This window comes from Peromyscus leucopus, chromosome 10 (assembly GCF_004664715.2).
Source record: "Peromyscus leucopus breed LL Stock chromosome 10, UCI_PerLeu_2.1, whole genome shotgun sequence".
Lineage (NCBI taxonomy): Eukaryota > Metazoa > Chordata > Mammalia > Rodentia > Cricetidae > Peromyscus > Peromyscus leucopus.
The window spans coordinates 13,955,280-13,978,062 of NC_051071.1; the positions used below are offsets into that span (position 1 = coordinate 13,955,280).

General features: G+C 38.8%; 1 protein-coding gene and 1 pseudogene across 1 annotated transcript in view; both read right to left on the reverse strand.

Moving 5' to 3' along the window:
• Peli1 (pellino E3 ubiquitin protein ligase 1) overlaps window positions 1-22,783 on the reverse strand; it is a 55,891-nt gene that overhangs the window by 29,815 nt on the left and 3,293 nt on the right. The window lies entirely within an intron of this gene.
• On the reverse strand, window positions 15,124-20,888 carry LOC114697926 (annotated as a pseudogene).

The window sequence follows — 22,783 nt, forward strand, 5'->3', positions numbered from 1 at the left end:
ATGAGAGCTAAAGGGTTGTCTGCTTCACATGACACAAATGTTCTAAATTTCAATGGTGGTTTACACAAGTCTATGGAACCACTGAAGACTACTCTCCAAGTAGGTAAACTGTAATTATACCTCAAAACAGCTGTGAGAATAAATAGGCTAACAAATAAAGAAAGCACTAGAATAAAGGATACAGACTACAGACTCAAGGATCACTGGATGCTGGCAGCACTCACCTGGAATTTAAAACTTGACCTTACTTACACAACTTTAGAACTTACATCAACTTCAAATTCTAGATACTTTACACCTACTTCTTGAGTCAACAGAATGAAGGGAAACTAATCATGTGAATACCAACATAAGTTTTTAAGTTTCCACAGATGAAGTTGGATTTCCCAATTCTACCTTTTTATTTTTATTTATTTATTTTTTGAGATGGGATTTCTCTGTGTAGCCCAGGCTGGCCTCAAACTCAACTCTGTACACCAGGCTGGCCTCAAATTCAGAGATCTGCCTGCCTCTGCCTCCTGAGTGCTGGAACTAAAGGTGTGTGCCACCACAGCCTGGTTTCAATTCTACTTTTTATATCACAAATCATGAAATTCGCAATTCAGCTTGGAATTTTAAATCTTACTTTTCCCATGTAGTTTTCACTGCAGAGATGGATTGGTATTATATGTTTCTGCTGACATCTTATATAACCTTCATTTTTATTTGATATCAACCAGTTCCTGACAATAACTGGGTATTCAACAAATTTAAGTCCATTTTAATTCTATGTATACCCAACGAAGCCACAAGTTAAAGGGCTCAGTCTCATGATACTATTGCCAATTCTGTCATCTAGACATTACGATGCAAACTGTAACCCCAGCATGGAAGGAGGCTGGGGCAGCAGGATTACAAACTCTAGGTCAGTTGTTGCTATACAGCGAGACTGTCACAGACAGGCAAGCTGCAGTTCTGACCTATGGATACAAAGGGAGGGAGGGGCTTTTACCCCTTTCTTGGATTCCAGAGTTAGTATAGTTTAAGAACTCACAAAACAAAACAAAAGAAAAATACTTCATGTATGTTTCCTAGTCTACTATAAAGAATATAAGTTAGGGACAGCTACTTGGGAGCCTGAAGCAGGAAGATCACTTGAATCCAGAAGCTTATTTCAAAAAAAGAAAGAAAGGAAGGAAGGAAGGAAGGAAGGAAGGAAGGAAGGAAGGAAGGAAGGAAGAAAGAAAGAAAGAAAGAAAGAAAGAAAAGAAAATGAAATAAAATAGTATCACTTACAGTCAGGTAAATGGAAGGGAAGGCATTAAAAGTAATGGTGTACAGGGGAGCTTTCATGCCCTCTCCAGGCATGCCACTTGTGGTTTGCATAGGAATGGCCCCCACAGACTCATGTATGTGAATGCTTGGTTTATAAGGAATGGCGCTATTAGGAGGTGTGGCCTTGCTGGAGGAAGTGTGTCACTGTGGGGGCGGGCTTTGAGCCTTATATGCAAGCTATGCCCAGTGTGGGACTCAGTTTACTTCCTGTTGAGGCAGATTAAGATGTAAAATCTCAGCCACCTCTCTAGAACCATGTCTGCCTGTATGCTATCTTGCTTCCTGCCATGATGATAATGGACTAAACCTTTGAAACTGTAAGCTGTCCTCAATTAAATGGTTTCCTTTTTAAGTGTTGCTGTGGTCATGGTGTCTCTTCACAGCAATAGAAACCCCAAGACACCACTCCCAGTGCACAGATGTATTCACTAATCAAAAAGCCAACCTTGCCCTGCTCTTTTCATGTGGATCAGTAGGGAGATGATGTTCTACTTTCTAGTCACTTGGTACCAGTCCCATCCTGACGCTATCTAGGGATGCCATTCTAAGTCACTCAAGTGCATATATTTAAGAATGATCTAAAAGAGACTCATATTATGAATAACAAAAGCTACTATCAGGAATTTCAGGGGTTTTCGCTTATGCCGCATTAAACATACTTCTGTAGCATTCTATAGTGATAGAGTCAAACTAGGTTTAATATTCGAATAAATAGCTCAATATAAACCCATGGTCAGTATTAATTAACTTAACCCCACCCCTTTTTAAGAGTAGAACAAATGTAGGTTTATGAAGGGGAAATGAGGCAAACTCCTGGGTTTGGAAGACTTGCCAAGGAAGGGCAGCACCAAGCTGACTTACAATAAAGATTTATCACACCACAGATCTGGTATTAAATACAAAGCACAAACAACGGATCTGTCAACAGTTACCCACCTATCAACCTTACTGATAGTCTTATTTTGCTAAATATCACTAAAAATCAAAGTCTTCTGACAACTAGTATTTCTAGGTCAGTAGATGACCGCCCTCCACACTGGAAGAGAGAAACCAGCCTTCTTCAAATATTCCAGGTTAGCACTTTCCAATAAACTCTTATTATGATTTCTATTAACAATTCTGGCTACTCCCTCCACTTCAATTAGCTTGGGTGTTGGAGCAATGTCCAAATTAAGGGATATGGCATCTCTACTTTTAATTTTGTGTACCTAGAGTATCTATTAATGCAATTACTAATTCAAAAATACTATTTACTGTAAGACCAGAAGCTGCAAGAATATTCAAACCAAAGAAAAAAGGTGACATAGTTATAAAAAAGGATATATAGAGCGAGATCCAGGACAGGCACCAAAACCACACAGAGAAACCTTGTCTTGAAAAAACAAACAAAAACAAAACAAAACAAAAAAAAAGATATAGCTCAACCAGCCCAAAAGACATACAGTATTTAAACAATTGATTACATAATTTATTTATTGTACAGAGGAGCACTTGTGTAACAGAGCATGTGTGGAGGTCAAAGGGCAACTTGGAAGAGTCAATTCTTTCCTTCCAACATGTGGGTCCTGGGGATGGAACTCAAGTCTTGATGCGGGCTTAGGAGAAAGTACCTTTATCCACTGAGCCATCTTGCCTACCTAGATACAATATCAATGTTCCTTAATATTAAATACTATATAATGTCAAAAGTGTTATGATTTAGTTGGAAGAGGTTCCAAGGGAAAGCTTCATTTTAAGAGTTGAACCTTAGAGACAGACTATTCTTGTAAATGGGGAGAAGCACTTTAAAGTGGAGGAAACAACTGCATCAAGACAGAAAAGACATAGGAAAAGAAAAACCATTTTGTATGTTCAGGCAAGGGTAAGTCATTAGGTTCCCTGTGGGAGCCCATCTAGGTTTCCTGGTGGCTTTATCCAGCAGGTCTGCATGAAGAGGATGACTGGACCACAGGCCTGAGTATCAGGTGCTTGGAAGGGTCTACACTTGGCTGTACTGAGCAAGGGGGAGGTCTTTGCTCCTCCCCTCGGCATTGTCATAAAAAGCCCTTTAGAATAACGTTCTGGGCTGGTGGGTAAGGATCTAGGCCTCCCGAGGCTATCCTGTGTTTCTGTCTTTCCTCTCCTTGTCTAGGTATCTCTTTCTAGCTAATATTTCTCATTTCTCCCTACTCAAGAGTAAGTACCCTGGGTGGTAAAAGTGCCGCTGGTCCTCCACAGTTCCCTGGAGTGAAGATTTGGTTAGACAAACGAAAACCAAGTAGAAATCAGGGGCCATGTTTTTGTATGCTTGGAGACCATCAGAAAGCACATACGCAAAAAAGTCTAATAAGTGAATGAGATGCATCTGGAAGGTAAACAGTGCCTAGTATTGTGAGTCCTAAGAATCAGAACAAAGATTGAAGATCGCCCAATCAAAAGCCTTTAACTAAGGTTTCAGAAAGAAAGCAAACACACACAGCAGGTATTAAAAACTGTATGTTAAATTTAATCTTTACAACTGTCATGACAGATAAGGGAACTAGGCTAATAATTTGCTCAAGTTAATTTAGAAAGTAGGTGGCAAAAGTTGAAGACTGGACTTCAGCATGTGCTGTACCATTCTACACTGCATGAATTAACAAACCTATCAGGCTACCAAGACCAAAAAATGATGTAAAGTAACAATATCTCAAACAAAACATAACATGAATTGAAACTTTTAGTCTGTTCATTACTGATCATGGCAAATTGGATTTTGTTTGTTGCCAGTTTTGAGAGCAGCCATCTGCAAGAGCTTCCTTTAGAATGGGTTAAACAGGTTAAGAGAATCTAATGATGGAGAGAAAAGCATGCTATATGTATGTGCATTTAGACAGAATGGATGATAGAAGCTGTAAGCTAAGTCACAAAGGGCAGTTCATAATTTTAGGTACTGAGAACCAGGAGAAATTGATCAAGCATGAGCTTACAGAGACGGGGAGGACAAAGTAGTTTGGAACAAAATTATTCATCAACAATCGATTTTAAAATCTTCAGAACAAAATATAAAAAATTATTTGAAAAACTTCAAGCACAAGCGACAAGTATGACAATGACTGATTCTCCTTTACATCCTGACAACAAAGAAAATCTCACTCTCTTAATAATGGATGGATTATCGATGAAGACCTAAAAACATATACACCCGTAAAAAATATATTAATTCTTGAAAGACTAGCTTGTTTAAATATTTTTACTGTTATTTATTAAATAACAAAAGTGGCCTGGGGAGAAAGCACCAAATCCACTGAATTCTAAGCCATTTAGACCTTATTTGAAAACTTTTCAGAAGCATGGTTCTACACAAAACTTGGGCCACTGTACTTCAGTAGAAGATCACAATGGTATTTATAACAATTATGACTCAGGCTTTTGATACCAATGAATTTGACTTAAAAGGGAATGTCTTCTGGGAACTATTGCTGCATTACAAAGTATATACATTAAGCTGGGTGTGATGGCACATGCCTTTAATCCCAGAACGTACAAGGCTCAGAGGCAGAGGTAGCTGGATCTCTGAGTTCGAGGCCACACTAGTCTACAAAGTGAGTTTCAGGACTACACAGTGAAACCCTGCCTCACCTCCCCCCAAAACACACACACACACACTCTCTCTCTCTCTCTCTCTCTTCTCTCTCTCTCTCTCTCTCTTCTCTCTTCTCTTTTCTCTCTTTCAGGACTACACAGAGAAACCCTGCCTCACCTCCCCCCACACACACACACACACACACACACACACACACACACACACACACACACTTACTCTTCTCCAGTACTTCCCAGAGCCCTTGACAGTGTCACTATAATTTTGCTCGTAATGATTCTTTCTCTTGTAAAGTGGTTACTTGTACTTGAAAATATCATTAACCTGGGAGACCCAGCCTTGCTTCAGGTAACATCTGAAAGACGAAATTCAGCTCTAACTGTACTGTTAGGAACGACCACTAAACAGCAATATCTATTTCTTGTTTTCAAACCAGTTCTCTACCTTACCTTATAACTTGGCATGAATTATATTAATTCACACAATTTAGTCACTATTTTCTAATCTAGACATCTGAAAAGAATAAACTCCAAATTAAGTTCCCTCTTACTAATTTTTGCTCAGACCAATAATATCAATTAGCTTTCTTTATTTCCAAATCAAAGAATATCAAAATTGAGATTCAAGGAGGTGGCATGGTGCTATTAAAAGCCCAGAAAAAAAAAAAAAAAACATATTTAAAGCCAACATATTTAAAACTACCTTATACTAAGATTCAGGTTAGCTCAGTAAATATTCCAGAGTGCCTACTATGGTTTCAGTACTTTTGACAGATTAATGTGAAATGCTCTTACCCCCTCTTATAAGCTATCAAAATTAGGTATAAGTTTTCAACATAGAATTTTTCTGTGATTTCCTGTTTTAGCCACATAATAATGGTGTTAAAAGTGAACAGTCTTTAATCTAAACAACCATATTTGAAAAGGTACTTTTAAAAGTATAATGGTTTTATTTGCCCATCAATATTTGTTTCTCCTCATATTCCAGCACCATACTCAATTCATTTTTCTTACTGGCTCTCAAATTCTTTCCTAAAATCTTATATTTTAACCTGAGTTAAAGATTTAGTTGGACTACTGTGACATCTGTAATGAGTTTTTAAATGCATACTTTGATCTGTGTTTGTCTACTTTTTTGCATTAATTATGCATTTTTGGCCTTTTTACTAGAGTTTTACTGCAGAATATATAATAGAATGTTTAAACTTTATTTTCAAAACTTATCAAAAAACGCTGTTTCAATAAGTTTACCTGATTATTTTCATAACAGAATACAAGTTCCTAATTACCATATTGCCTTTCCTCTCTGAAGGAAGGAAACACAGACATAAAATTGCATAGAAGTGATGGATTTGCATCTGTAAGTCTGGATTCTAACTTTTCATCACAGATTAGTTGAGCTCTCACTCTTGTACACTTACTGAGCCAAATCTACAAGGACCAGTAGCAAAGCTTCCTATTCATTGCAGTGAAATCAATTAGGTTATTCACACATTTACTGAACACTTGCCAAAGCCTTCCCTTTTTTGGTATCAATAAAAAGCAGTCATATTTTTTAAGAAAGTGTTTGTTTTGAAAAAAAGCCAGGGCTCTCAAATTCAGTGTCACTTCGCAACTCTTGCTTCACTTTGTGTGGGTGGAGGAAAGAAACCAAGACATCCAGAACAAAATGTGAAATCAAGGGAAATTTTTAGACAGCAATAAATTGTAAAAATCATTAACTTACAGGACAATATTCTACAAAGAAACATAAATGGAAAAACTTTTATATGCTCTGGCAATGCAAAAATACTAGATGCAGAAGTCATAAATGTAGAGGGATCTTATTTGTTTACATCAATTTGGCTCTTTCCAACTCAGTAAGTTACAACTGAAACATATTTAAACAGTTTTTATCTAATTGTTCTTAATAACTATAAAAATGGTTGCATCTGGAGGCTTGAATTTTTAACACTTTTATGGTAGCAGTAAAAGTGTTTTTCATCAAATATCTATAAAATCTTTTTTTTGTTTTTTGTTTTTTTTTTTCGAGACAGGGTTTCTCTTCGTAGCTTTGCGCCTTTCCTGGGACTCACTTGGTAGTCCAGGCTGGCCTCGAACTTACAGAGATCCGCCTGACTCTGCCTCCCGAGTGCTGGGATTAAAGGCGTGCGCTACCACCGCCTGGCTATAAAATCTTTAACACTAAGCACTTAAGTATCTATAAGGACTATCTCAGAAAGCCCACTTCAAAGAAACCATCCAGATTTTGTAAAAACCAAGACCTATACAAACTCTAACAGATACACTGATGATCCCTAAAGACGCACGGACAGTGGTTGCTAATATTGCTGATCCACACATGAATGTGGAACTATCTGAATCAGAGTTTTTTCAATTTACCATACATGCATAATCACTTTTCATCTGAGAAATTTTTACATGACCCCAGATAAACAGTCATATAAAATGGGCATACAAATAAAAATATTTACTAGTAATAAATAAATAAAATAATTTAAAAACAATTCTTTGGTGTACATATAATTTACCATTCATTAAAAATGAAGAAAATCTGAATGTAATGAGTTGGTTGTGCTTATGTTTACACAGAGAATTAATTGCTGTCTAAAATTCTGCCTGAGGATGTAAAGCAACTCCAATGTTCCCAGAGGTGACTGACATTTTCTATGACTACGAATGCTGAGAACACCTCTTTGCATAAACACAAAGTACAAAATGGCAAAAGTCTATTTAGGCCCTTTCAGAAACTGTTAGAGAATTCTCAGTTATAACTTTATTGAATAAGTTGTCTAAAGTATTTGATTTTATTGAATCTCCTTCTATCCCATGGGCTCTTGGGTGTAGTTAATTACTATGTTCATTTAATCTAGCCAACCACAAGTTTCAGGCTCATTTCACAGTACTGGTGCAGGCTTTTTGTTGTTGTTTTTGTTTCTCAAGACAGGGTCTCACTCTGTAACCCTGTGTGTGGCCTCAAACTCACGGAGAACTGCCTGCCTATGCCTCCCCAGCGCTGGGATAAAGGCGTGGACGGCGATGACTGGCTGGGGAAGCAGGCTTTAATCCAATCAGAAGTGGTTGGTTACTCCCCAACACCATGCCACTACTGCAGCAGTGGGTCTATCTTGCCAGGTCGGTTACTGTTAATACTGTAGCCAAAGAAGACTTTTCTCCCTCCATAGCATGCACAGACACCTTCTAGCACCATAAAGCTAGCCAGTGGGGATGAAGCTTCCAGGTTGGAACTAGCTTGTTTTCTGCATGTCCTGACTCATGTGTCTCTAGCAACAGGGTCTTAACATCAACTTCTGGGGAGTAACAAAGCAACAGCAATAGCCTGTAATGTCTGAGGGCAGTCTATGAAACCCCATTGGGTTTTTTATTTGACAGCCTATAATGCCCGCAGAGGCATTTTCTTTTTGCAGTAGATGGCAATTAATACAGAAACCCTCAACCTCAGTTATTATGCAAAGGATAAGAAACTGTGGCGTGCTCAGCTCTATATGGGACAGCAATATCACATCTTCTCCTGCCAGTTACATGAAAGAGGGAGTAGAAAGGCTGTAAGAGCTATATCTGTAGGGAAACAGTATTTGCCAGACATGACAGAACCATTGTAAACATGACTTACAGTGCCTATGACTCATGTGTAAAACCTGCACAAGATCAAGCCATGCAAAATCCCACACAGATTGGGAGGGGCTCATGAATTCCTGCCCCTGTCTGAAAACATTTTTCCTCACAGATGATTCTGGTTTTTTTTTTTTTTTCTATGTCTGCCCTCCTCTCAATGCCATGGGGCTCTGTATTTTATGCCTCATATTATCAATAAAAAGGATTTTTTCCTACAGGGATAAAAAACTGACAATGCAAAAAAGTAACAAGTAATAGGAGGAGGAGATGGGGATAAACCATCTAGCTATGTTGTAAAAAGTAAACAGATGTGTTTTTATTTACAGTATAAATAAGAGCCAGTGATCGAAGCTTATAAAGTTAAGTAAATTCAATAATACACAAAGTCATCAAAGTTCAATTTAAAAAGCAGCTGATAAAAAACTGGGATTCTCAAAAAAACCCTCAAAAATTACAATGTATTAAGACAAAAAAGTAAAAGAAACCCAACAACCAGGCAAAACATTGCATAACTTTAAGATAACAGTTAATCATAAAATAAAACTCCTTGATTATATGTACACTGTGATTATGACATGTTATCGAGTGCCAAAATGTCCTAAAAATGGTTAGCAAAAGGCCCAACAAATTAAATCCCAACTGCAGTTACTGTAGTAATACTGTGGCACTGTACAATTACCCTTTCTGGGGGCTTGGTGATTTAAACTAAGAGAGAAAAGCAAAGAACGCACAGAATAAGATGGAATTATGGAGCATATTGTGAGACTTCACATGCCCATTCTAGAGCACCTACATCTTAACACACCAGGTGTGCATCCTTGAGCAAACCACACTTCTCATCAGTGAGGCCATTAATATGGATTCTGTATGCAAGCTGATGAGATAAGTTATTACTTGAGATGAGGTAAAATAAAGTGATATTAAAGGAGCCCAGGAGCCAGACTGTCTTATGTTTGACTGCTGATACCAACATCTAGTTTCTGTAAGACTAGACTAGCTTCATTGAGGATCAATTTCCTTACTTGTAAACTTGACACTAATATCGAAATTTTACATGTTAATTCTTTCATTCTTAATAATGTTCTTAGCAGATGAATAATAAAAAGTAATACTACTGGTTATTTTATAGAGGAAGAAACCAACACCCAAATCAGCTCATTTAATTGCCTGAGACCACAAAACTGAAAAGGTGACATTTAGGAAAGCTGGGAGAGACTGTTCATTGGCTGCTCTTCCAGAGGACCCAGGTTCTATTCCTAGCATCCATATGGCAGCTCACAACTGTCTGGAACTCCAACTCATGAAGACTTGATTCCCTCTTCTGATTTCTGTGGGTAATGCATGCACACGGCACACAGACACACATGCAGGCAAAACACTCACACACATACATTTTTTTAAGTGACATTTAGGACTAAATCATGAGAAATTTTCATTGAGAACCTATATACACAACCATTACATCCTACAATATTACTTAATTTCAAAGTATTGTTAAAAGATATTAAACACCTAGAATAAAATAGTAGTAGCACAACACAGCTTAATGATTAATGTTTTGACAGTTTCTATTTACTAGAATATTTACACTGCCAGTTTTTTTTAAAAAAAAATTATTATGGAAAGTAATTTCTGCTGAAAAGAATTACTTGAAGAGGGAGGAAACACTGGAAATTCTTATGGGTCCTAAGCATGGGAATTTAAGATTGTAGCTAGAGTTTTCCTGCCTTGCCCACAGTCAGGACAAATCTTTGTCACCCGCCAGTCCCACAGCTGCTCAGACCCAACCAAGTAAACACAGAGACTTATATTGCTTACAAACTGTATGGCCGTGGCAGGCTTCTTGGTAACTGTTCTTATAGCTTAAATTAATCCATTTCCATAAATCTATACCTTGCCACGTGGCTGGTGGCTTACCGGCGTCTTCACATGCTGCTGGTCATGGCTGCGGCTGGCAGTGTCTCTCCGCCTCAGCCTTCTGCTTCCCAGAATTCTCCTCTCTCCTTGTCCCACCTACTTCCTGCCTGGCCACTGGCCATTCAGTGTTTTATTTATTGACCAATCAGAGCAACAGATTTGATATACAGACCATCCCACAGCATAAGATACTTTTGAAATACCCATGGGAGGAGTTAAAAACAAATGCATATATAACTCTGGAGCCTAGAGGAGAGAGGTGGGCTGGAATATAAACCCCCAAATCTTCACAATACAGATGGAATTACCCTACCTAGGCAAAGAGCATAGAGAGGACAGGAGTGAGAGAGAATCTAAAACTAAGTGGCTGAAGGCCTTAAGACAATTAAACAATGTAATAGATTTAACAACACAGAAGTGATGCAGGATGACCGTCACAGCTACTTCAAAGGATTACTGAGATTTCAGTTATTAGCATCATTATATACCTTATAATCAAGTTTAGAAAGCAAGCATTGGAGGAACTAGAGAGATGCCTCTGTGGGTAAGAGAGCTTATTGCTCTTGCAAAAGACCTGGGGATTTAGTTCCTTGCACTTACATGGAGGCTCACAACCATATGGCTTCAGTTCCAAAGGATCCAGTACCCTCTTCTGGCTTCTACAGGCATTAGGCACAAATGTGGTACCTATACATGCAATCAGGCAAAACACTCATACATGTGAAATAAGATAAAGAAATAAATCTTGCAAACATTTGAGACATGTTGATAATTACATTCAAACTTTGTCCCCTGGCTAGCCAACACGACTACCTATCTACTAAGGATATTGTGGCTATGCTATGATCTAATATAATTAGAAACTAAGATCTAATGCAATTTTCCCAATTGCAAGTTAAACACCTATGTGCTATATGTTTATAATTTTGGAATTTTAGAATTCAAGAGGCCAAGACAGGAGGATTGCAAGTTTAAGGCCAGCCTGGGTTAAATAGAAAGATCCTGTCAAGAACAAAAAAACAAACAGACAGACAAGAACACAAAAAAGAGTCTGTGATTTTCATTCAGAACGAACGGCCTCAGTTTGTTTCTTCACTACGTACTCAATGCCTGCACAGCACTTTCTCAATACACAGGAAAATAACTCTGACAGCAATATGGAGGATGCATGAGAAATATGTGGTGACTAGAACCAGGGACATCAAATAAAAATAAACATAGCGGAATGCTAATAACAACAACAACAACAAAAAAACGTTTCTAATATCTGGGTATCTATTTTATGTTTGCTCTGTGCTATGAAAAGGTATTTAGATCCTTGAGTTTAAGTAAATCAAGTCAACTGCCCAAGACAACAGAGTTGCTAATCCCATGGAGGAGGAATCTCAATCCCGTTTTCTTCTAATCAAAGTTTCTCTCTCTTGTTCTACCTTATCTTTACTGTGAATAATACCCAGAGTGGGAAAAACACCAAAATTAAAGGTGCTATTAGACTAAAACATGGGGAGTGAGTCCAAAGATGAGAAGCTTCAAAAAACAGTTTAGTGGTGATTTAAGAACTAGAGAGAAAGAAACAAGAGTACCTGTAAGACCCCCTAAATAAAAAAAGTCTTGTAATCGCTACTTGTTTTATAAGTAAAATGTGGTGCATGGCTCACAGTAGGAGTACACCTATAATTTCAACACTTGGGAAGTCGGTTTCAAAGTCCACTGGACTATAGAGAGTTCAAGGCCAGCCTGAGATACTACACAATAAGAATGTGTTTCAAAAATCCTAAATAAACAAATAAGAACTATGGCTCTAGCCAGACAAAATGAATGAAAATGTGCATTTTAATATGATCTCCTGGTTTCTTATAATATTTGAGAAGTAATGGTATGGTTCCATTAAGTAGATGAAGAAGACAACCACATCAAAAGCCAGTCCATAGAGCTGGAACCAAGGCTTTTAATCTCTGGTTTCATGGTTTGTCTACAAACATCATTCTGAACTTCATTTACACGAGATTTATGCTACAGAATCTTTAGAACTTGAAATGATTTTAAATCAAATTATTGCTAAGTATTTTAATTTGTTTCTATCCCTTTTGGAATTTGAAGTGTCCCTGTAAATTTTCTTCAATCTTTCAATACCTTTAATGAAACATTAAAATGTTATCCCTGAATATAAAGAATTCTTAAGTTCATGTAGTGTCAAGAGTGAATCATCAATATAAAGAGACATTAGTACAGACTGTCTCTCAGAAGCAAATCAGTATAGAAGTGAGACTTCCTGTAGGCAAACATTTTGAAGTCAAGGGATCTTGAAGCTGGAAGAGACTTTAAGGCTGATATGACAAATAGACGTCATCTAAAATGCCAACTATATATAAATGCTGTTTCAGGAAAGGAGTCTGGTTGAATGCTACTGTGCATGTCTATAATACGATACGGCACAGCACAGCACAGCACTCAGGAAGCTAAGGCAGAATGACCAGCCCAGGTAACACAAAGATCCAGACTCAACATTTAGTTGGAACTTCCATGAGGGGTTCCAAAGAGAACGTAAGTACTATAGAGCATGTGACATTGTAAAGATGAAGAAACTACAGTTAAGGTGGGTTAAATGAAATACACAAAGCTATGACATAAACAAATCGGAACTCTAGGTCCCTCAACCTTAGGGAATGGGATTTTTATCCTGCATGTAATACCACTCCTCTCTGATGTATTTATACAATAAAAAAATGTTTTTATGTAACAGATAATAAAAGCCAAACCAATTAAAATTTAACAGGGAGGGAATACACACCTTTGAAGGTTTTATTAGGCTATTACAGGGTTTGCAATCCTATAATAAAGACATGTTCATGTAAGTACATTCAAAGATTTAAATGAAGCCCACAACCTTTAGGTTCTATCACTGTGATCAATGAATCTCTGACTCAAACTGTTTCCTGACAATTTCACTTCATGGTGAATTTTCCCATATGACAATTCTTTAGAGTTTAGCCATTATGACTCAGGGCACCTCGATGCTATGAAGGAGCTTTCAATATAAGGGGTAGGAGGAGAATGAGGAGGCCTACTGAATCATTAACAGCCTACACAGTTATGAAACCCAGCAAATTCTTTTTGGAAACCATTTTCAAAGCAGCTTTAGGAGGTAAATTCTGATGAAAGCCTTATTAAAAGGCTGGTCTTTAAGAGGTGATCTATAAAGAAAATCAACCTCTTATTTATTTAAAGACACACAACTTTCCTAGTTTCTTTTTGAATGTCAGTGATCCATATTTTTTGATTTGGGTATCACTAAAGTCAGTGTAAGCCCGATGTTCAACAGTTTAAGAGCCTCCTCAACATCTGTCACAGCACTCGGGTAAACTGCGAGAACTAGTTCAGAGACTGAATCATCCTACTTCATGTGAAAATCACAGTAAAGCAGTGAGTACATATGAAGAGTGTTCTCATGCACTAAGTCTACAAGGCTGTGGTTTCTCACTCAAAATAGCTACTACTTACAAAGACACATCTTAACACGTTTTCTCATGAATAATAAACTTGATGAGGTTTGTAATGCAGATGTTCTTGTCCTTTTATGGTAAATGGTAATGAGAACAATCGGAAGAAAATCCATCATGCTAACCATAGCCTGAAATGAAGAAAACTACCTTCCAGTACTCACAGTTCATTATATCTGGCATAAACCCAGAGGAACTCAAGTGTTAAGGATAGTGTCTGCCAGGAATCAGGAATACAGCATTGAGGTTTTGAAGAACCAACAAAGCACCTCTTAATGTTTCCATTTACTGTTAAGAAATAAAACTAAACTTAATTGAGCCTTCAAAAAATTAGTCCCACTTATATGTTGAAAACTATAGTAAACAACTAGGAAAAATCAAGGCCAATCACTTTGTATTTCATTCTTGTGGAAGGAAGGTATAAACTTATCATATTACCCCTCTTCTCCTGTCTTCTGCTTGAATACGGGGGGAAAAACTCCGCAGAAATCCAGACAATCCTCTCCTAAGGTCATGTGCAATTGTATTATTATAGTGCTAATTAAGGCTCCAATTGTTTCACATTTTTGGAAAAGACAACAAACACCAAGAGCAGAACATAACCTTGGAAATGCCACTCAGCTGTTAGTTCTGCTATCAAATGTTGCTCTAACAGCATACAGTTCCACCTGAATGTAGTATTAATTTATGAAGCTTTCAATTCAGTATGCCTATTTCTGTGTCCTATATTGATCTAAAAATATATATCCCACAGGTCAAGTAGCTGTATCTTGGTATCTAACTGACAGAATAAACCACCATCACCAGATACACATTTAAAAAAATTAAAGCCAAACAAAGACAAAGATAAAGAGTTAAAAAGAAGCAGATAAGGCAGAAGCAGGAAATTGCTACACAGTGACCTTTCCTTCTTAGGCCCTTCCCTCATTTCTAGTTCATTTTATCAGTACAAAACTGTAGGCTGGGTGGAAAGCTCCACACAACAGCAACAGGTACAACTCAAGCCAGCAAAGGAGCATAAAGCAAGCAAGCAAGCAGAGGTGCTGGGGGATGGCTTAGGGCTAGAGTGCTTGCTGCTCTTGCCTACTACGACCTGGGTTCAGTTCCCAGCACTCATGTGATGGCTTACAACTGTCTACAACTCCAGGACTGGACACCCCTCTTCTGGCTTCCCTGAGCAGCAGGTACACACACACGGTACACATACATACATGCAGGCAAAACATACACATTAAATAAATCCTAAAGAAGAAAAGAAAGCCAGTGGCAGAGTATGGAAAGATGAAAATGAAGGAGGCAGGGATGTGAAATTAGAGTACTTTGCAACACACAAGCTGAGGACCACCACCTGGAATCTACTGCTGCTTGGTTATCATAGGCTTTTTTAAAAACTACCATTTTTACAGGTGAATCAAAGACAGCTTTTACAGCTTTCAGAGTTACCATAAAGCCCAAGAATTAAACATAGGCTGCTCTGTTATTTTATGCTAAGACAGCAGTGTTTAAAACACATTAACAGTACCTCCATTCTGATAGCATGTTTACATAAGGACTGAGTCTGGGTATTTATACACACACATATATATACACACATGAATATGTTTTTTAAAAATCCTACATTTCTAACAACTTACAGAAAATATTTTAAGATAGGGCTTTGCTAAAGTATTCTTAATACACCTGGCCATGGTGGTACATGCCTTTACCACCAGCACACCAGAGGCAGAGGTAGAGGAAGATGGATGTCTGTGAGTTCAGGGCCGGCCTGGTCTATATAGTGAGTTCCAGGACAGCCAGAGCTATAGAGAGACCCTATTTCAACCCACCAGCCAACCAACCTACCAGCTAACCAACCAACCAAAACTAACAACGTATTCCTTTTTTTTTTTTTTTTTTGGACAGGTAGTATTTTATTCAGATAGCAGTCTCAATACACATGGTTCAAGAACATTCAAATAAGAACTCAAGTAAAATCAGATGTTAAAGATTGGTCTTCAAACATCATAGCTAATGATGCTACGTTTGCTTATGATCTCTCTGATATAAAACCACATCCACATCTCAGTGGCAACCAAACCATTCCACACAGTTTCCTTAACTGTGAGCTGAAGCGACCAGTTTTAGCACTTTTGAATTATTTTTTTTTCTTAACACTCTGAACAGTTGTAGGGAGTTCAGCAGAGGTTGGGGAACCAGCTCATTCTTGGCGTAGTACCAAAATGTGGCCAATCCAATCTTACCAAAAGCAATCTACAGATTCAATGCAATCCCCATCAAAATCCCAACACAATTCTTCACAGAGTTGGAAAGAAAAATACTCAACTTCATATGGAAAAACAAAAGACCCAGGATAGCTAAAAGAATCCTATACGATTGCCTTTAATCCCAGCACTCAGGAGGCAGAGGCAGGCGGATCTCTGTGAGTTCGAGGCCAGCCTGGTCTACCAAGTGAGTTCCAGGAAAGGTGCAAAGCTACACAGAGAAACCCTGTCTCGAAAAACCAAAAAAAAAAAAAAAAAAAAAAAAAAAAAATCCTATACGATAAAGCAACCTTTGGAGGCATCACCATCCCTGACCTCAAACTCTACTATAGAGCTATAGTAATAAAAACAGCTTGGTACTGGTATAAAAACTGACATACGGACCAATGGAATCAAACTGAAGACCCTGACATTAACCCATGCACATATGAACACCTGGTTTTTGACAAAGGAGCCAAAACTATACAATGGAAAAAAGAAAGTATCTTCAACAAATGGTGCTGGCATAACTGGATGTCAATATGTAAAAGATTACAAATAGATCCATATCTGTCACCATGCACAAAACTCAAGTCCAAGTGGATCAAAGACCTGAACATAAATCCAGCTACACTAAACTTAATAGAAAAGAAAGTAGGAAGCACTCTTGAACGCATTGGCACCGGAGACCATTTCCTAAATAAAACACCAACAGCACAGACCCTGAGCACAACAATTAATAAATGGGACCTCTCAAAATTGAGAAGCTTTTGCAGGGCAAAAGACACAGTCAATAAGACAAAAAGACAGCCAACAGAATGGGAAAAGATCTTCACCAACCCCACATCTGACAGAGGATTGATCTCCACAGTATATAAAGAACTCAAGAAACTAGACATCAAAATACTGAGCAGTCCAATTAAAAATGGGCTAAAGAGCTAAACAGAGAATTCACAAAACAAGAATCACAAATGGCTGAAAGACATTTAAAGAAATGCTCAACATCCTTAATCATCAGAGAAATGCAAATCAAAACGACTCTGAGATACCACCTTACACCTGTCAGAATGGCTACGATCAAAAACACCAATGACAACCAATGTTGGAGAGGATGTGGAGCAAAGGGAACACTCCTCTACTGTTGGTGGGAATGTAAACTTGTACAACCACTGTGGAAATCAGTATGGCGGTTTCTCAGAAAATTAGGAATCGAACTACCTCAAGACCCAGCCATCCCACTCTTGGGCATATACCCAAGGAATGTTGACTCATACCATAAAGATACATGCTCAGCTATGTTCATAGCAGCACTATTTGTAATAGCCAGAACCTGGAAACAACCTAGATGCCCATCAACAGAAGAATGGATGAAAAAAATGTGGTACATATACACAATGGAGTACTACTCAGCAGAGAAAAACAATGAAAGCATGAAAATTGCAGGTAAATGGATGGAACTAGAAAAAATCATCCTGAGTGAGGTAACCCAAACCCAGAAAGACAGTCATGGTATGTACTCACTCATAAGTGGATTCTAGATATAAAATAAAGGACAATCAGACCACAACCCATAGAACCATGGAGGCTATATATATAGCATGGAGGTCCCTAGGACGACTGTGGCTTATAATAAATTTTGGTTTTACTCAATTATTGGAAAAAAAAATAGCCAAATGAATGGAAACATATGAACTATGAACCAAAGACTGAGGGGCCCCCAGCTGGATCAGGCCCTCTGAATAGGTGAGACAGTTGATTGGCTTGATCAGTTTGGGAGGCATCCAGGCAGTGGGACCAAGTCCTGTGCTCATTGCATGAGTTGGCTGTTTGAAACCTGGAGCTTATGCAGGGACACTTGGCTCAGTCTGGGAGGAAGGGACTGGACCTGCCTGGACTGAGTCTACCAGGTTGATCGCAGTCCTTGGGGGAGGGGGGCAGGAGGGGGGAGAACAGGGGAACCCGTGGCTGATATGTAGAACTGAATGGTATTGAAAAAAATAATAATAAAATAAAATAAAATAAAATCTGGCCAATCAAGGCTTTGAGTAAGTCATGGCAGTGTTCACCAGCACCAGAGCCTTGCCTGAGAAGTTACTGATGAACTTGGCCATGGTCTAAGGTGGAAGGTCCATCTCCCCGAATCCATAAAGTATTCTTAATTCAGATATGTATTTATAGTCTTAATGGCCATACTTAAAGTTCACAAATTATGATTACTGCCATTAAACTCTAAAAATATGAATGAAAAAGTTGTACTTCCTCCATCATTAGACATAACTAGAAAAAGTGTGGTCTTTATTAAATCATCTAAGTAAGTTTCATTTCTCAGGTTGGAAATATTGACTGTAGGAAGTATGAAGTAACATTAATTTTTCAAAACTAATAATGTCTACATATACAGTGTCCTATGGAAAAATTTCTAAAAAATCTCTAATGAAGAGTTTCTAGGTGTCTAAACATTTGGGTAAGATTCCTTTTTTTTTCACCCCATGGTGGGAGTGCTGTAAGGTCCAGGGGTGAACCCACTACTATTATAATACTCAAATGGCACAGGATCAAACCCTCTCTAAAGTCCTATCTCTCTACCATAGACTAGGTGGCTCTCAGACCTCATCAGAGAAGTTTCTTTGTGCAGTGTACAGCAGTTATACAGAAATTCACAACCTGTCAAAGGGCAAAAAACCAATGTCAGTGGAACACTCGGCCACAAATGGGACATCTGTGTCACGTATCTCCTCTGGGCTCAAGGGGCCACCACAGAAGAGGGCAGAAAGACTGTAAGAGCCAGAAGACTGGAGTGAAACTGTCTTCTGAACTTGACAGGTCAGATGCACTCATGAACTCACAGCAGCTATACCTGTCTGCAAAAGACCAAACCCGTCAACATTCTAACGTGGAAGGAGGAGGGGCTCATGAACATGGCTTCTAAGAAAGAGTTTTCTTTAAGAACGTGGCCCCTGGCAGGTCAGTAAGGCCATGAATGGCCCCTCACCCAGGAACATATGGACAGCACAAGTTGGACTGGATAGATTTTTTTTTTAAAGACAAGTTGGGATGGGGTGAGGGGGATGTGGGAGGAGTGGCAGTGAATAATAATCAAAATACATTGTATGAAAATTCCAAAGACATTATTCTAATAATGAAGATTTAACTACTGATCTGAGAAATTAAGCACGAATATACAATTTGTGATTCATTTCCACATGTACATGTGCAGAGGTCAGAGAGTGATGTAGGTGTCTTCCTCGGTTGCTCTCCTTCTCATTTTTGAGACATAGTCTCTTCAAGAATCTGGAGTTCACTATTTCAGCAAAGTCAGCTAGCCGGGATTACAGGTACACGGCTTGTGTCACATGGGTGCCAGCGATCCACACTTCCATGTATGTATATAATTACTTTATCATGCTCCCCTTCTCTCCTCCCACCGAACCCCTTCTTCCCAACAAGTACCTCTCCTACTTTCATATCTTTGTTGTTTTTTTTCCTGAGGGGGGGTGGATCCACTGTATTTAGTTAAATTACTTGGATAAACATGGGTGTGAGGTAATTATTTACTTGATCAAGAGAAACGTATCATGGCTACACCATTGAGAAATGATTCTTCTCTCCCCCAGCAATCATTAACTGCTTATATAGTTCCTCGGGAAGGCTGAGGCCTTATGAGTCCATCCCCATCCATGATGGAACACCGATGGGCTCAACTTTGTGCAGAGAGCCATTGCGGCTACGAGTTCCTGGTGCCACAGCCATGCCATGTCCAGAAGATAGCCTTTCATAGTGCCGCTTTCCATCTCCCAGCACTCACATTCTTTGCACCCCTGCTTCCTGATGCTTCCTAAACCTTATCGGGAGTGACACGGACGTCCTACTTAGGACTGGATACTTAAACGTCACTTATTTTCAAGCACCTTCATCAGTTATAAGTCTCTACATTAACTTGCCCACTGCCAATAGATACTTCTCTGGCCAAGGCTGACAGCAGCACTAATCTATGGGTATAAACAATTTAGAAGGTAATTTGTCAGTAAATGGGCACATTTAACAATAGTACATCCTCCTCTAGGGCCTACAGCCTCCTTATCTGGGGCTCTTGACCAGGTTCAGAGTACCTGGTATGAACTCTTTCTGTGTAGTATGAAAACCACCTGAAAGTGGCTGGTTACCACTGTAACACTTACACAACTACTGTTCCGTAGGCGCATCTCAGCTGGCAGGTTGGAACTGTAGATCACATGGTTCACAGGTGCTTTACGATCACTGAGGACTTTCCTTCACTAGAAGCCTACCTTCCAGCGCTGTGAAAGCTGGTCAGCAGAGAGGAAGCTTTGAGCTCCATTCCAGCAGGACTTCTCTACGGCCTGCAACCAAGGTGTGTGGTCGATCCCAGTAATAGGGTCTTATCTAGTTCTTGGTTAAGAGCAATTGACTGTAGCCTGTATTGTTTGGGGTCCTTTGAGACCTCCAAGACCAATAACTCATAATGTGGTATCCCACACCTGGCACTGGGATTTTTATTAATAACGTAAGCCTTCTGGAAGGAGCATTAGCCACCTATGCAGAATAACTCCCTAAATGATGTCTTTCCTAATGATCCTTTATCTTCCTCTCTCTCCATAGTTCCTCTACTACTTCCCTGATATATTTCCATATGTGTACAATTTTTTTTTTGTTTTTGTTTTTTGTTTTTCGAGACAGGGTTTCTCTGTGTAGCTTTGCGCCTTTCTTGGAACTCGCTTTGGGCTGGCCTCGAACTCACAGAGATCCACTTGCCTCTGCCTCCCGAGTGCTGGGATTAAAGGCGTGCGCCACCACTGCCCGGCATATGTGTACAGATTTTTAAGTATTACACAAAAGTAGAAAGACTATATGAAGTTTCCTGTACCCATCTGTATGGCATCTATCCCCAACCATTTTAGTCTAGGCCAACTACATACATGTTTTCTCCTTTTCAAATAATTTAAACCAAAACATTCCAGACATCCTATTTTTGGTATGTGCACATTGTATATAGGTGTGTGCACCCATGCCAGGAGACCAGAAGTTGAAGGACCCCCACCTCATCTTTTTGTTGTTGTTTTTTGATTCCACCTAATCTGTTTGGATAGACTCTCCCACTACACCTTTGATTGAGCTAGATGGCTGGCTAGCACGCCCCAGGAATCACCTTGTTTGTACCACCCCGGGTTTACAGGTATGTGACACCATGCCAGGCTTTTTAAATGAACGCAAGGACCAAACTCAAACTCGGATTCTCCTGCAAACAAGAAGCACTTTCCTGACTACACCATCTCAACAGCCCCTAGAGATTGTAACTATCCCTACAAAGTAAAGATCTATATCGTCACACCTTAAAAGAAAAACTGACAATTCCTCTTCACTAAATATCCAGGGTCTACACTGTCCATATTTTCCAGACATCCTTTTACAGTTAACTTGCTCAGGCACCATTTAACTAAAGTCCACTTTCTACATTTGGTGGAGTTCCCTCTTATGGCAATTTAAAATCTTACAGCTTCTTCTTCCTCTCTTGCCTTTTGCCATTTATGTTGGAAAGAAACATGGTCATTTCTCTCTTTTTTTTTTTTTTGAGACAGGGTTTCTCTGCGTAGTTTTGCGCCTTTCCTGGACTCATAGATACTAGCAACTAAGCAAGACCCTCAGTGTGCTCATTCATTTTATTGTTTGGGTCTTATGGTTAGAATGTAAAACAGCAGTAAGCACTTTGGGTGTGTCAACAACTAGACAGTACTCAACATACACTGAGTAAATTATTTGGCATTAAGGTCAACATCTAGTAGCAGTGAGTCGAACCTAGAACCCCTGTTTTCTAAACACAGTAGGACATCAAGCAGCCACTGTTAAGCAATCAGAATCTGGTAGACAGCATGTTATTTACTTGCTATTGTTTGCTTTAATGCCCTCAGAAGTATACTTCCAAAACAAGAGTTGACCATACTTTGCATGTTGAAATTCAGCTGGAATTTAGTATAATAAATTAGTGTGTTTAAATATTTCTTTGTTTATTCTAGATAGTTGGGCAGGGGAGAACAAACTCCAGCAAAAAAAAAAAAAAAAAAAAAAAGAGGAAGAGGCATAAAATTATGGGAAACTAGGGATACTACATATTTACAGTTAGCCACATCCCAAGAGGGTCATTACAAAATAAAGGTAACAACAAATGCTTTGAAAAGGAAGTAAATTCCATTTGTGCTGAATTAATTTTTAACTACACAAATGGTCAAGATTAACTGGCAGATGTCAGGATTTTCTCATTTATAGGCACTAGTAACATTCTATTTTTCTACAAATGGCATTGTGAGGTGTAATATTACAGGACACAAGAGGTACAAGCGGCCTCAGGCAAGCCTAAGGAGCTGAATTTAATCTCTGGACCCACACAGTGGAAGGAAGAGAACCAATTTCCACAGTTGTCCTCTGGCACCTACCTGTATGGCAAAGCTTCTGTAGGTGGGTAACAAACACGCATCTTCCTCACAAACAAAAATAAGCAAAATGCAAAACTGTTTGTCTGAAGTAGAGCTTATTGTGGCAAAATCATGTAAAACATCCTGTCTAACAAGTCATTTCTCTTAAATCACCCAATGGAGCTATCCC